Source organism: Agelaius tricolor, unplaced genomic scaffold (assembly GCF_023055355.1).
Source record: "Agelaius tricolor isolate 1412-34295 unplaced genomic scaffold, bAgeTri1.0.p SCAF_9, whole genome shotgun sequence".
Lineage (NCBI taxonomy): Eukaryota > Metazoa > Chordata > Aves > Passeriformes > Icteridae > Agelaius > Agelaius tricolor.
In genome coordinates, this window is record NW_027269269.1 from 18,840,185 (window position 1) to 18,854,315 (window position 14,131).

The following is a 14,131-nucleotide window of genomic DNA, read 5'->3' on the forward strand; positions in this document are numbered from 1 at the left end:
AGGGAAGCTCTCTCCCGGCGGTGGGAAAGCACGGGGAGGGGAGCGGGGGCAAGGGGGCTCTGCTCCCCCCTCAGCCCCTCCGCCGCGGGACGAGCTCCCCTGTCCCCTCAGCCTGCCGGAGGACAGGGAGCCGAGGGAGGGCCTGGGCTCCCGGCCGCGGGGGAACGGGAGGGGAGCCGATTTTCCCGGCGGGATCGGTGTTGCGGTGTGTCCGTGGCTGCGGAGCGGCTCCAGCCCCAGCGCGGAGCCGGGCACGGGCTCGGCCGCGCCGCCCCCTCCGGCGGGCGCTGCGCAGCGCGCATGCGGGCGGGGCGCGCGGGGCGCTGAGGGAGCGGCCGGGCGGGCAGGGGGAGCCCGGCGGGGCTCGGGCCGGCCCCGGCCCCGGCTGTGCGCGGGGATCACGTCCCTCGCCCCGCGGTTTGCAGCGAGCTCGAGAGAGAGACATTGGTTATTTATTTGGAGTTGCGCAAGCCTGCGTGCTCGGTGGTGTTCAGCAAAAGCAGCACGCCAACTATCAAAACTTTTTTTTACTATTTATACATTGTAGCACACACAGGAATTACAGAATCACAGAAACAATAAGGTTAGAAAAAACCTCTAGCATGACGTGAAGTCCAACCTGTGACCGAACACCACTATGTCAATAAACCATGGCACTGAGTGCCACATCCAGTCTTTCCTTAGACACCTTCAGGAACGGTGACTCCACCACCTCCCTGGGCAGCCCATTCCAATGTCTAATTACCCCTTCTGTGAAGAAATTCTTCCTGATGTCCAGCCTAAACTTCCCTTGACACAGCTAAAGCCTATGGCCTCTTATCCTCTCACTTGTTACCTGGAAAAGGAGACCGACACCTACCTGTCTGCAGTGCTCTTTCAGGGAGCTGTGGAGAAATAAGGTCCCCCCTGAACCTCCTCTTCTCCAGGCTAAGCACCTCCAGTGCCTTCAGCCACTCCTCATAAGATTTGTTCACCGACTACAAGTTGCATAGTTCTCTTATTAATTAGTACTCTGTCTTCTATTGGTTAATGATTCTCTCACTTCTCATGCTAATTAATCTGCATGCTCAGTGTTTATCTTTTTGGAGTTGGTGTGTCTCTTGGGTCAGGGGCTCGTGAGCTGGTGGTCGGGATCTCGCCCTGCCAGAATTACCTTTTACCCAGCTGGAGCTGATTCAGCACAGTTGCTGAGTTGTCTTTATTAGTTTCTTCCTTATCTTCCTTATCTTGTGAGTTCTGCTAAATGGCCTTGTGGCCCGTAAATTCTGTGTTGTGTCCACTATCAGCAGTACATCCTTCTTCCCAAGCTCCCTCTAGGTCTGAGGTCATGGAAACACATTAAGCTCTAAACCTTTACAAGGCAATTCTACTGACAATTAATTTGTGTTTCTAACACCTGGACATCACTTAGAGCTTGTTGGCTGCTCTGTTTCATGGATAAAACCTCCTTTTTTGTTGATCAGGCTTGAAATATACAAAGATCAAACATTAAGGAACATCCTTTCTTAAGAAAATTTTTACATTCACCACATTTTGTAATCAGAGGGGTTTCTTTCCAGTGTTTTTGGGCACCTGGTGGTGCAAACCGCAGGTGCACAGATTGATTCAGCCTCTTCCTCCCACTCGCTTGCTGGGAGAAGGGTGTTTGACAGAGTGCCCGGAGGAAGCAGGTGCTGATTCCCAGGCTTCTCCAGTGGAAGCAATGCTAAAAATAGGCATCAGCCTCATTCTGCTGAATGTGGTAATGTTGGCATTCATAGCAGGGCCCAAATGGCATCAGGACTGTCCTGGAAAAATAGGCATGGGCTCCTTTAGGATAATTCTTTGGGCCTGGTAACTGAGAAGGGTGAGCCCAGCATGAGATAACTGGGAAATCCTTCCTGTCCTGTTAGGCTGGGGCTGAATTTTCCTTCAGTCTCTCCCTGCAGTGCTATTTTACAGTATTTGGAATGGGTTGTACCTCTTGCCACTGTGTTTTTCTGGTGGGAAAAGAGAAAAAAAATGCCCAAGCTCTGAGCACATGAATGGTTGTGCCACGTGACATTGGTTATACTGATTTAGTTTTCACCCTAATAAAACAAAAATAAATCTATTTTGTGGTGCTTCTTCCTATTTTTCCTCCTCTCTTTTACAGACCGATGATATGTTTTTAGGAGTGTCCAAATACTGATTTTATGAACTCTAAAACTGAAGCACTGCAAGCAGCAGTAACCACTGTGCTGCTATTCAATGCACCTGCAAGGAGGGGCAAATGCTGAGTGTTTTTCGAGAATTCCAATATCCAGTACTTTTGCCACAAGGTGGCATCAATGACAGCGTATCAGACCTCGCAGGAATGACTTTTGCCCAATCAAGGTCTGCAAGGAGGCAATACACAAATCTATTACTTCCAAGCAACAATAGCCTGCCTTTAGTTCAAGGTCAACCTACCAAAAAGATCAGTTGAAACATACAGAATTGTTTCCCTAGAAGGGAGTGACATGACAAGCTCTTCCTCATTTCCAGAAGTGTAGGACCCTTGAGACATCTGGGCTTAAGAAGTCTGGTGATAAAAGAGTATTTGGAAGGCTTTGAGAAATAGGGCTGTTTTTAACAGGAGAGGGGAAACACAGTAGTTGAACAGTGATGATATAAAGAGAGGAAAGGAGAAAATGACAGAGCAGTTAGTATTTGGCTTTTACTGTTTGCACAAGATTAGATGTCAAAAAAACCTGAGAGAGGCAAGGCAGGAGACACGACTGTGTTGTCATTACATAGTCTCAAAGCACCTCCATGAAAACTATGCATTGAAACAACTGTTTTTCCCATCAATGATGTTCTGTAGATGTGATCTAGAAGAAAAAAGGCCCGGTCTCTTTTAGAGCCCTGGACAGATACTTGTGCAGATGATCAGTCATGAATTTTCATTTTAAAACAGACTAATAAGATGTTTGATTTAACAGCACGGTCTTGAGGTGGATTATTGGAGTGTGGATTGGAATTGATTGTACCTTTTAGTTATCTGTACGGCCAGCTGTGAATATGTTACTTCCTGGTGTACATATAACTGGATTTTTTGACCACTAGAGGGTAGTGCCATTCCAAACAATTGTTCTTGGAGCGCTCCAAGCTAGGAGCTTTATTTTGTATTTTGCCACAAGGAGATGAGAATACTAGATCCCGTATGTATAAGTTCAAACCCTTAATTTTGTAATTTGTAAAACTGAGTGTTCAAGCCTGAAATGTCTCTTAAAATTCACTTTACAACATACAGGTTTTGGTACTAAATTAATTAGGCTCATCAGTTTCTTCTTCTTGGTGGCATTGGTGGCTCAGTCTCATTCCAGGTTGTCCTTGTGTGTGCTCTCTCCTCCCTGAACAAGATTCTCTCATGCTCCTGCCTGCTCTGTACCAGGACATATATAATTTCCCTTTGGTCTGATTTGTCCCATTTTCTTTTCCCCTCATTTCAGAATCCCTCTACATTCTTTTCTCCATGTTCCCTTCCATGCAAATAAGTCTTTGTATTTTCCTGGCTATTTGTCTGTATTCCTACTTTCCTTCTTTGCCCAAGCCCTTGTATTTCCTGCTTTTTCTGTATGCAGTTAACTATTCCTAGCTGTGTGTATGGTTTCAGCCCCTTTCCTTCCTAAAATTCCCTCATCTACTTCCTTTTTCTATGGCAGGCTGAGTCATTCAGAGGGTATCAACATGCCAAGAATTCTTGGGTGGGTTTTGCAGGGGTGAAATTGGGCATTATCATGCTGGAAAATGCTGGCAAACACTTCCATCCACATTATTGTTAAGGAATAATTGCAGAGGAGCTGAATCTGTAGTTCAGGTAACAATATACCAGGGAATCTGTGTGCCCTGTTTTCTCTCTTGTGGTTCAGCTGGTTTCCCCCAAAATTAGTCTGACATTTAAAGGTGCCTTGGAAATACAGAAAGTAAAAGTAGTCATAGTGCCTCCAAACAGAAAATCCTTGTTGAGCAGGCCCTGGCAAGCTCAGGCACAGCTTCAGCACAGCTTTTCTTAGCAAGCAGCTGTGGAGGTTTGGGACATTTCCCCTTTCTGGCTACATTTCACAGCAGTTGGATGCCAGAGGCAGGATTTGCACCAGAGGGCAGCTCTGGTGTGCAGAGAGAGAGATCCTGGTTCCTGGGCAGTAGGGAAGAGCCAGGGATCACAGCAGCAGGGGATTTGCTCAGTGCACAGGAGTCTGAGCTCTTAGACAATACACCCAGGACTCTTTGATTTCAGGGCAAGAAATGCCACTGCCTGTGAGGGCTCTTGCCATGAGGACTTGGTGAGGGCATTGGCACAGATCAAAGTGTGGGAATTGTAGAGACTCTTTTTAAAGCTCTGCTGATACCAGCAAATTGAACAGCACCAGGGATGTTCCTGAGCACTGAACTCAGCTCTGTCTACTGATTCTCATAATCCTTACATGGTTTTAGTCTCGGCCAATGAGCAGTATCCCAAAATATTCCAGGGTGTGGGTTAGGGGATACATTACAAATAGGCAGACTGTGCTTTCACAGACTTTTTGGGGCTTTCATAGACTGGACATTGGATCCCCTGTGCCAGTTGGCCTCAGGGGCAGAGACTAGTCCCAGACTTGTTTAATTTACTAATGTGTGTATAATCACAGTGACTAGGCCTGGCCACTGGACTGAAAATCTGTTTTTGCAAACCCTGTTTGGTTTAGACACCAGGAACTGAAGGGACCTTGCTTCCATCTGTTCCCCTACTCTGCTCCCAAAGGTTACTGCCTCATACAAAATGGCCAGAAGGTTTATTTGCTCTGTGGTCATGACTGGCCACCTTGCACCTCTAGCACTGAGTTAGTAGACCACTGATTTTTGTTTTCTAATCATGCTATTTGCTTTGACGGGAAGGACTTTTTTTTTCCCCTGTAAGTATAAAAAGCAATGTTATTTTATGAGGTGAATCATGGACACAGGAAATCACTAAACCACCTGATGTTCATAATCTCTGAGGTAACAAGATCACTAAAGGCCCACTAAATCCACTCTAATCAAAAAAGATAAAAGTTTAAAAAGCTAAAGGTAGAGAAGAAGCTTCACATTTTAGATGCTCTTGTTTTTCAAGGCCATTTCTCTTTTTTTGTTTGTTTTTTCCAACCCCTCTTCTGGATTATGTAATATGCTTAGCTTTGCATTTCTTAAGTGTTGCTGTTAGCTGCCATAGCCTATTCATGACAGTGAAGTGACACTTGCTAACAAAATTGCACAGTGTGCAGTCCTTCATTTTTTGTTCCCATCATGTTGCTTTCCATCTGTTTGAAGCTTGTTCCAGAATCAAACTGCTTGCCTTAAAACAAGGTCCTGTATTGAACGGGGAGTCCATCAAGTGAATGCTTGTTGTCTCAATATGTCTGCTACACCCAACTTTAAAAGAATTTTTAAGTTACTTATGAACATACTTTACTTGATTATATGAGGTTACATAGAACCATATTTTAAGAACTGTAAATGCTGAAAAAACAGTAGAAGGCCCTGAGCTGAAATGACTAATTTTCAAGTATGTTTAGGACTACAATTTCCAAAAGAACCAACTTAAATCTCTGCTGCTGTTTAATATGCATAGTATCAACAAAAAATATCATTGTTTTGTTTTCTTTTTACCTGTGTTTTTTTCCAGGAAAAAGAAATGTGTAAGTGCAAAGCACAATGTTCTACTGAACTTGTAAAGAAAGATCCATTTCTGAATTGTGCTTGCTCTCACTAATACTTAGCTTTCTCTCTATGAAGTACCATGAAAACCAACAAATAAATTACCACTGTGATTTAGAGTAGCTCCAATGAATATTTTTGTACCAATACAGTTACTAGGGACTATATTGTCTCATGTAGCACTGAAATATATTTAGTATGTCTTTGTGTTTGCAAGGCTGGGTTAGAGGCTTGAAACACAGCAGTTTTTTCAACACTCTGTCTTTACACTCTTTGGAAACTTTTCAACCTGGTTCACACTCAGTTTTGTCTTTCTCCTTTAAGTATCTGGGTTGTGAGTGGCATTCACTGTATTGTGTGAGCAGGAGGGCCTGTGCTAGTAGTGCTCCCTTTTGCACTTGTTACCAAAGCACCTTGGATTCGAGTTTGATTGTAGGTAAACTGTGTATTCAAGTGTAAATCATCTCTCTGTATGATGTTGGTGCACACCTGCCAAGCGTCCTTCTGAACCACTAATCAGACATCACATTCCCTCGACATGTATGAAAGCATTTATCAAAAAAGGTGTTAGCAAGCGTGCCAGAAGTTTCTTTGTGGGATAGAAGGGAGCTCTTTTGTTCTCCCTCTCTCAATTGTTACTGACAATGACTCATGTGTTGCTTACAGCCTTGAAAGTACAATAGCAGTAGTTCAGAAAGCAAAAGGGAGCTCTGCTTTTCTTTATGAACAGGTGATGAAAGATTTTGAGAGAAGGAGGCAGCCCATCTTAGAAGGATTTGAACCAGACAGCTACAGTAGCAAGCTTGACCAAAGGTGGTTGGAGAACCAGATATAAAGGGAACAATCACAACTTGCAGTTGGCTCTGATGTTGTCTGCCTCTGGTGCCAAAGGAAAGATTGTGGAACTGTGGAAAAGGAGCATGACTGATATATGCTTGTTTTTGTGTTTGCACCTTCACCTTGAGCTGTACCATGCCCATGTCCATTGTGGTTTCCTTCAGAGAGAGCATTTTGTAAGCTTGTCTTTGTTAGAATTGCTTTTGATAAGGTGTGTTTGTTCATTGTCTGCTCCTGATGCCATGAAGCTGAAGTAAAGGCGAACTTCAGTGTCAGACAGGAAGATCATTTTGAGTGAGTGACTAGTGAAGTTGTTGCTTCTAGTACTAGGAGACATCTCATGCCTGTTTATCATTGCATTCACATAATTGCTTTGAAAGTTTAATAAGATCAAAGCCTTATTAACACAACCGGGTTTCTTTCAATTCACTCAAGCAGATATAGTATTTTTTTCTATGGGGGATTATTTTGTTTGCTCATATTTTATATTTAAATCCATGTAATTTTTTTGCAGCATAAGAAGAAGCATTGAGTGGTATTCCTTCCATAAAGACATCATAACTCATTTGTGAGAGATGAGGTCATCTGGTTGCAAAGCATGCATGCTAGTCAAGAGATGTGCAGTCTAATGCTTATTGCATAACCATGTGTTGTGGACTTGTTTTGAATCCAGCTGAGCCTGTCTGCAGCCTTCTACTTGTCAACTGTCACTGTCAACACTTGGGTGTATGGATCATCATTGCCAAGTGGCATGCAGTCACATCTCAGATGGGATCTCTATCCCTCATGTAATACAATTAATTAGAAACAACAGTGATACTGGAATATTACATGAGCATTAAAAAGTGTGTTTCACAGCACTATTACAAGATGCAGTGAAACATTGCTCATTTTACTGGGTAGTAAATCAACAGATTGTTAAATGCCTTGGCTGAGATGACAGGAAGGCTGTGGATTATGTGGAGCCTCCTGACTACCAGGTTTTAACCTTAATCACAAAATCAAAGTATTGGCACTCTTGAGAGATACTCCCTTCAGCCACCAGTTATTGGTAAACCCAAGAACTGTGACACCAGAAAGTGTAACAGATTTCCCGTGTGTAGAGCACACAATCTTGCTCAGGGGACTGGCTATGATTTTGCTGGGTTTTCTTTATCTTTAACTGCTCCTACTCAAGCGTTCTGGGCCTAAAAATTGAGCAATGGCTTTGCTATTTGCTGTGGACATGCTGGGCCCAATCCGAATCAAATGGAGCTTTGAAAGTTTTAATGAGGTGAGGGCACTAATTATCAAGAGACCCTTTTTCCTCAGTAAGATGTTAGACATCATACTTCAAGACAGATAATAAGATGTTACTTGAAGGGTAACACTGAGACAGAAGATCTTAGAAACAAGTACTGTGTTAAGCCTGCTGCTTCTCAGTTATTCTACCTTTCTATGAGTTTTGACCTGTTGAAGGGTGCCACATTGAAGTCTCTCAAGCCTGAACTTCCATGTCACCTGGGGTCAGGTTCAGCCAGTGCATAACCACAGACAACTACTAATTTTCTGTAATGCCACTGGTTTCCCAGAATTGAAGCTTTTGTTATAAACACTCATTTTCTCCCACCTTCTTTGATTTCTAGCCTGCAGGATTTCAAAAAACAATTCAATATGTGACTGAAATGAGTTTCCAGAATTCTTAGGGAAAAATAGTCCTGAGAACCATGAACAGATGCCTTTCTTCTCAGTAGATAACATTTCTGAACTTAACAAATGAAATAGTTTTATTTACCATATTATTGAGGAATTTGAGTGAAGTGCCATAACAATTTCCCAGTCCACCTAGGGGCCAAGTAACCATGAAAAACTACACTTTTAAAGTTTATAGAAAAAGTAACAACTGTGCTAACTGCTTAGATAACCACTTAGATCTAATAAAGAGAAATGTTTTTATAGGCATGTCAAGAGAACAGTGATACAATACAAACAAAAACCTATAAAAGCAATAAATTAACAATATTTTCAGGGCTAATTTTCAGGCAAGAGAAAATTTACTAATTAAATTTAGCAATGACATAAAATTGGAAGACAAAATCAAAACAAAGAAGAATTGGAACATCATGTAGGAAGTCTGCATAACCTTGAGGACTGGAGTAATAGAAGTCATATGGTCATGTACTGGGGACTAAGGAAAAAAATCTGATAGAAGACAGGAGATTTGCAGAAAGAGTAGAGGTAAAACATCTGGATTCAGTTGCCAGCTACCAGTGTACTGTGGACCAGCTGTAAGATGTGCCTAGATGAAGGCAAATGAAATCTTGAAATGTCTTTTGTTGCTGTTTCAGAATACCTGGAAGAAGCTAAAGCTCCACAGAAAGATGACCTGTTCAATGTAAAAAACAATATTGACACAAGAACAAATGGAAAGATGTGTGAAATGTGAAGTAGGCAATCATTGCTAAGCCAGAAACCAAACACATTTATTTTCAGCTTTGATTCCCATGCTTGTAGTAGCAGAGAACACAAATTCATGATTCAAGGATTCCTTTCCAGTCATGTTATCAGTTATGTTCTGAGAATCACAGCTGAAAAATGTGCGGGCTCATTTACTGTCAGTAGTACTTCTCCTTGCTAAAATACAACAACCTCCAAGAAACCTGGGAAATAATCTTAAAGAAAAGCCAAAGTCAAGTTACCAGTTACATCAGGGTTCATTAGGCTGTGCCAGAGCACCACTGACCCTGCACAGTTTGTCTAAACAATAAATATAAACAGGAAGAGGAGTTTTAATTGAGCGGAGGATCAAACAGACTATTTCAGTAATGCAATGTCTCTCCCAGTCTGCTCTCAGCAGAATCTTCAGCCCAAACTCTGAAAAGTGAAGTTGGACCCAAATCACACAGGGGAAAACTGACTTGCATATAAGAGCAAAACTGAAACTGAAGGTCAGGAAAGTGAGAAAGACATGTTTACTTTCAAAAGTAAATATACTTTAAAAAGACAAAGCCTGAGCCTTTCTTAATGAGCTAGGGCTTAAAAGAAATCTTGGTTATGTAGGATTCTGCATCAATGTTTGCAAATGTGCTCACTCCAGACCAATCCCATAATCTCCAACTGGTAATCCACCAATAACAAGGATAATCAATGCTTAAGATTTCAAGACACACACTTACGATGAGCCAGGGAACTAGACGTGGTAATGCTACATGGAAATTTAATCCTACTGCTTCTAATGAAAAGGGAGTATGGAGAAAAAGAAAGGTAGCCTTTTGTATGCTAAAGGATGCAATGCATTTAAAACAAAACATATTCAAAACATAATAATTTGCTGCATGGATCCCATTGGGTGAAGCATTTAATAAGAAGGTGTGAAAACCTAATTCCCTCCATGTTTACAATCTGAGATAAATCTACTGAACTGATATTAAGAGTCAGTAGACCATAACTGCAAATTTCTTCAGAAATGTGACTGATATCTTACCAGGGTAATCACAGCTCATATGGAGACCACAAAAAAGCATAACTTGCAAAAATACAATCTATTTCCTTTAATGACTTGTAATGGGGCCTCTGTTTGAGACTATTTAGTTTTAATTAACTCTAATGCTTTTCAGCCAGGGGTCTGTTTTGGGCTGACTCATCCCTACCTCTCCCTGAAATTTCAGACAGAGATATTTAGTCATTTCCCAGTGTGAAAAGAGAGGAATAAGTTGTTTTTTGGTGTTAAAATATCTTAGAAGCCCAGATGCTTTTGTGGTGTAGTTTTTTTGTTGTTTGTTGGATTTCGGGTTGTTTCTTTCTTTCTTTTTTTTTTTTTATTTGTTTGGCAAGAGGATGGGCTATGTGTCAGGTCTGCACTTCTTGTGCCTGTGAAAATTGACCTAAATTTGGCCAAGTCAGGAGCCTTCAAAAAAGAATCTCACTTCTCATGTTCTGGGGAGTTGTGCTAAACTTCAACAGTAAAATAAAACAGTGGGTGGGAGAATGACAGAGGCTGGGTGAGATGATGGGAGAGAGGGGACATAAACAGGAAACTAGGACTGGCCTTATGAAGGTGTTGGATTGGCTGTGGGGGAGTAGAGAGAGATTTACCTAAACAGTTTGATGTGTGTGGGGACAAATATATTGGACCAACAAAACAGAAATGACAGGATGTATGGGAAGTGAGAAACTGAGACTGAGCAAGAGATGTTCCCTATAGGACTGGAGAGATTAACTCCTCCATCTTCTAGGATATTATAAAAATAAGAAAGAAATGCCGAGGTTCTATCATGATGAAAATCAGAGAAAATTATACAATAAAGTAATATTTTCCCTCTTCAGTTTTGGCCAGCTTATAGTGAATAAGACTTTGGAACATGCAAGAAATTGGGGGGAAAAAAGGAATTGAGCTGCTGTTGCTTTAAAAGGTGGATTACTGACATAGCTATGAGATATCTAAATTATGGTTTTGTAAATTCATTGTGGTAAGCTCTGTATTTCCAAAGAAGACTCAGCTTACTTAAGACTCAGATTGCATAAACTTGGTGCCTAAAGACAAATGACATCAATCTCCTCTTGAGCGAGTGTTCTTTTTTGAACCAAATGAGGAAGCTGGGACCTGTGGAATAACAGCACCAACTCAGGTAATTAAAATTCACCATAAGGAATATACTCAAAGGGCAATAATTAAGGTGGTGCAGCTGACGTTCACTTTGGCATTTTGACGCCTTCAAATGCTTAGATTTGCAAATTTCAGGAGTGTTCTTTCAGCCTCCTTTTTGTGCGTTTAATTAACATTGTGTATTGTTTGTATGGAGGTAGAGCCTGGAAGCCCTAGGCAAGGATTCCAAGGCTTTGCAGTCACAAGACGGAATAGCTGTCAGAAGCCCAGATTTTTCAATCACTACTGTCTTGGACTACATTTGAAAAATTGAGATGTATGAGCTTTGGAGCTGGGAGCACAAATAGCAGTGTGTAGTCCCTGATTTGTCTATTTAGACTGTGTGCTTTTTCTAACTGGAGACATGTTCTCTTTGCATAATCTCTTCTGTCCTTTGTTACCACCCTAGAAGTCTAAATTCTGTGCTGATAAAGATGGTTAGTAATAATTTGTACTATAAAACATTTTAAAATCCTTAAGCCTCACTGCTTAGAGCTCCCCAGCTGAATGTTGCAGGCTGAGTGCTGTTAACAAACAATAGAGATTGTAATTTTGTTTCGTTGTAAGTGCTTGTGGTTTTGAAGACATCCATTCTTCTTTTCCTTCCCACAGAGCTCAAAGTGACTTGGGCATGCAGTAGTGACTGTGAAAGTTTCTAGCTTCCATGCATTTCTTACAGTATTAGATAAGCTGCTTAGTTTTGTAGCACATGAACCAGGTAGAATTGTCTCCCTTGAAAATGCTTCAGTGAGTGTCACTCCTTGCCTTAGGCAGGCAGGCAGGCTGTCAGGGACAGTCCGTCTGTCTTGCTCTTTATCCAGCAGTCCCCTCTGACTGAGCTGTGGGAATTGGGCTTTCTCAGGTCAGGGAACTTGTCTGAGGAGCTCAGTCCCTGTGGATGCCAGCCATCATTCTGCTCCAGCTTTCTTTGGGTCTCTCTTGGAGGTCGGTGCATTCTTTGGCAGCTGTGTCTCACCTTTCTTCTTTAAACTTATTTGTTATGTTTAATACAGGGAGGTTTTGTGATACGCTTTGCTTTCTGCAGCATCCTAGAAGCCTGGATAAAAGATTTGGTGAAAAGGAAAAACAGATCACAGTAGGCTAAATACGTTGTGATTTGATTGCATGGAAGTCTGTAGACTTACACCTGGAAGGACTGTGTGGCAAATGTGTGACTGACAGGACAATTTGGCTCAGGTTGCAGGCATGTGGATGAACTGCAGGATCAAAACTTTCCATTCCAATTGGAATAATAAGAAAAGTCATCTCATGTGCTCAGACAAATATCGGTTTCATCAGCTGCCTTCTCTTGATCTGCAGTAAGTACCAGCGATCACACTTTGTATGATTACTTTGTTAGACAAGGGAGAAGTGCTGGTGTAGATGTTCCTAATGACGTCCCTCTCTGCCACAGAAGGTGACACCACAGCAAACAAAAATAGTGGGCATAGCTAACAAAACAGTTCCCTTGCAATCAAAGTGTAAATAACACTTTGACATTACGACTTCATTGCTATATAATGCTTTCTTTGGAATTGCATTGCAAGCAAAAAGGCAAATTAGTTTAAAGAAAGCCCAAATCTCTGTGGAGCAGAGGTCTCAAGTGTGCTATTTCTTCATTGGCCATCTTGCAGAGCAACCAGCAAACTGCAGCTTAGCCTGTAAGCCTCTCAGGAGAACTAATCTGGCCTTGATGGAAGCAGAGGCTTGACAACAAATCTGGAGAATTTAGAAACAAGTGGAGATCAGGTAAGAAGTAAAAGGAGTTAACCAAAATAGTATCACAACAAGAGTATCTTTATTTTGTGAAATAACTGATTTTTGACAAGGAAAATGGGATCTCTTGAAACTTCAGTGAAGTAGTTGGTGTGTTGCCACAAAGATAACTGAGCTAAACGGGCGAAAGTGAGTATTAGGGCAAGAAAGGTGACATAAACAGGTGAGGTCAAAGTTTCCTACTTATTTGGGATTTTGCATGATTGCATCCTGTGAGCCCATTAAACTGGTTGTTTTGTGCCATATTTTCTATGTTAAACTAACAGGTCATGAAGGAAAGACTCATGGAAAATATGCAGGTAAACAGCAAAAGGGGTGAGCCCCACTCTGGTTTTGCCAAGCTCTGTCTGGGTTGACAACTAGCAGCTGTCACTGCATGTGTGTAGGCTGTGCATGGAGGTTTTTGGCTTATTTGGATGTATAAAATTGTATGTGACTGTGTGCTTGACATGGTCTGCTGGTAAGTCCTGGGCAAGTGCCAATTCTGCTCTGTGGTTTACTGTCTGTAAACCTACAAAACATTTTTTTATACTATTTTATAAAGTAGACCTAGACTTAATTAACTGGTTTTGGAAATAGTTTGCAGAGTGGTCTTGAAAGGGAAATCTCTCATTCCTCAGAACTTGCAAAGCAATGATTTCAGCTGCATTTCTGCTCATGCTGGATACCTTCAAATAATTGTGCTGTTAAAAAAACAAACCAAAACAGACCTAGAAGGTTGGAGAAGGGGAACACTTTGGAAGTAGAGAACTTCCTATATAGGTTTTGAGGACTTGGGTTGCTTCCTGAGCTGATTTATTTTTTAAAAGCACTTAAGGTAATGCATTTCAGTTTATTTTCCCTTATGAAGTAAGCCTTGTAACCTGCTGTTTTTGTGATCTTCTCAGCCATCACATTACCTTCCATGGTTTGGGAAAGAAAACCAGGAAAAGATATAGGCACTGGCCATCTCTGATTGGAATTTGTTTAATAATAGCAACCTGCTTACTTCTTTTTCACGTTTCAACACAAATCTTCAGTTCTAGATTTACTTATTAAGCCTGAAGACCATCTGCTGAAGGAAATTTAGCTCCTTTAGTAGGAAGGAACCACATGCAATTCCTACCTAGACTAACAAAAGCTGAAGTGGACTTACTAGTGGTTTGAATATAGTAGCATATAAGCTGAAAAGAATTTTTTTAATAGCTTTAATTTGTATATATACATGGTGCAGGACAA

The 14,131-nt window shown here is 41.5% G+C and overlaps 1 protein-coding gene across 1 annotated transcript in view; it reads left to right on the top strand.

Moving 5' to 3' along the window:
- The window catches only part of PAK1 (p21 (RAC1) activated kinase 1), a 98,903-nt gene that overhangs the window by 261 nt on the left and 84,511 nt on the right, over window positions 1–14,131 (top strand). The window lies entirely within an intron of this gene.